This window comes from Papaver somniferum, chromosome 11 (assembly GCF_003573695.1).
Source record: "Papaver somniferum cultivar HN1 chromosome 11, ASM357369v1, whole genome shotgun sequence".
Taxonomy (NCBI): domain Eukaryota; kingdom Viridiplantae; phylum Streptophyta; class Magnoliopsida; order Ranunculales; family Papaveraceae; genus Papaver; species Papaver somniferum.
The window spans coordinates 52,517,343-52,519,802 of NC_039368.1; the positions used below are offsets into that span (position 1 = coordinate 52,517,343).

Below are 2,460 nucleotides of genomic sequence, written 5' to 3' on the forward strand. Positions count from 1 at the left end.
TAGTCGAGCATGCCGATTAATGACTCCCACAAAACAAGTTTTCTCGTGTCCCGGTTTTGTTATTAATCGTCATGATTTTGTAAAAATAACAAGACGATTAACAAACAGTTATCGACGTGCTACACTGCGATCATGACGACTCTAAATCCGAAAAACTAATATTTGACCGGCATGCTTTGTTTCAATCGAGCATACGGAATAAGTTTGGTCGACATTCATTGTTTCGGTGGAGCATATCGATTGTCCATGGGATGAGTTCTAAAAGTACTTAGTCGACATGTTTTCTTCGGTCAAACATGCCGACTTTTCAACTGTGATTTTTTTTTCTTTCAGTCGAACGTTCCGGATAATCCTATTTTGTCTTATTGTTTTATCGGGTACACCCCAATTTCCCGGGTTTTCTAAGTGACCTTTGAACATTGACATTTTCAGTGGTTTTTGGGTTTTCTAAGTGACCTTTGAACATTGACATTTTCAGTGGCTTTTTCCTTACAACTCTTATCGGTAGTGGGATGTTGTAGCTAATTAGCTCCTAATCAGGTTGTTCTGTAGTCACTACTTTACTTTAGCGTTAATAAAATTTATCCCTTTACTTGTCGGGGTAAAAAAAAAACAACTATGAGCCCAAGCGTATCAAGTAGTAATTATTTTGTCAGGGTCAAATTTGAAGAATTGAATAAAAAGAATACACAAGGCATTGTCAGATTTTCGGAAATTTTCAGATACTATATGAGTTCACAACATAGAAAAATAAACTCTCTTAAAAGAAAAATACAGATAAAAATAAATAGTTAAACAAGTGATACATTTTTATCAATTTGAAATTGAATTGTAGATGACAAGAAAACAAGGAAGAACAGCCTCTGGATTAAAAACAAATAGTTCCTCAAATTTTCCTCAACCCCTTTTGTAACAATCAGCACCAACAGCATCATAACTTTCCACCACCGCCACATTGGTGCTTTCCTCTTCTGCGACATCCTTTACTCTTCCAGCAATCACACGACATACAAGCATAGCTCTTGCGTCATTCCAACCCCCACCACCAAAACCATTATGTGCCTTCCCACTTGTTGCTGTAGTATGCACTCCTTTCAGTCCTTCCACATTGCACGCCTTGCCTGCAAACCCATGTCTTAGTACTGAACAAACATCACAATCTACCAAGTCACATAAACTAGCAGTAGAAATAGAATGACCGAGTGAACAAGCTAAACTTGTGCACTGAAACCTCAATTCTTCATTGCCATCAGCTGCACATCTTGGATTTCTAATACTTGCGTCACACCTACTTAGTTTCTGAGCTGATTCTCTACATTCTTCGAACTTTTGGATTCTGGTTTGTGTATTGTGGACTTTTAATATCCGCTCGATTTTGCAGATTGGATCGTCTTTTCTTAACCAGCTTGATTTGAATATCATCTCTATTGTATCTCGACCTAAATCTTCTGGTCCCAACTCTGATACCGAAGCAGAAGCAGTTGTTTCTGAACTAGGGTAAGACCCATTGCCATGAAGACCAACATTAAGAACTGAAGATCTTGTAGAACTATGATCATCCATGTGATGAATTCTATTATTTTTAGGACTTACATGTCTATTCAGATTACGAATAGAAGAAGCACAAGAAGAATTTAACTTCGAATGGTCACCATATTCTACTGGTATGCATGTTATAGATTTTCTGATTTGGTTCCAGGATGATGAGGGAATTAAACTTTTGATGTGCTTCCATGAAGATTGGGGTTTTCGCAGTCTAGGGTTTTTCTTTAGACTACTACTACTAGTATTAGGTTTGGGTGAGAAAGCCATGAGCAAGAACCAGAGAAGATGGTGAATTGGGAGGATAAAGTAGCGAGAGAAGTAATGTGCTCTGGAATGTAATGACTACTGGGTTTATATATGTGAAACCAGATTTTGGTTAGTTTCTATATTTCATATCCAATTCAACTCGATGCTCAAGTTTAAATCCGGTTTATATTTTTCACGAGTTTCTATATTTAAACTCTCGTTTTGCAAACGTTTGAAAGAGGAAACTGCTCACAAGGGTAGTAAGATTCTTAACCAGGAAACCGAAAGTGCACAACAAAGTGAAAGAGGGGGTTTTGCTGTATTGTCAGGAAGAATTGATCAGGAAGAGAGGGAAGAGGGTCAGGCATTGACTCAGGCTAGAGACGAGAAAAATGTATAGAAGAGTATAACAGGGAGAAACAACATTCACATCATCCCTTCATTGCAGATTTACAGCATTCATGTTTATACAACATTGCTAATAACTGCACATTAACCAACACAAACTATCTAAAAGTACCCAAACTACCTAACACCCCTTGTGGGGATGGACTTATCAGTCTCCCTCTCTTTTCTTTGATTTGATCGTCAGTACTTCCCAAGTAGCATCGACGAATTGAAAAATCTCAGCCAGCCTTACTATGGAAGCTATGGTGTTATGGATGAAAC

At 37.8% G+C, this 2,460-nt stretch overlaps 1 pseudogene; it reads right to left on the reverse strand.

Moving 5' to 3' along the window:
• Positions 1–813: 813 nt before the first annotated feature.
• LOC113324418 lies at positions 814–1,812 on the reverse strand (annotated as a pseudogene).
• Between the last annotated feature and the right edge of the window lie 648 nt (positions 1,813–2,460).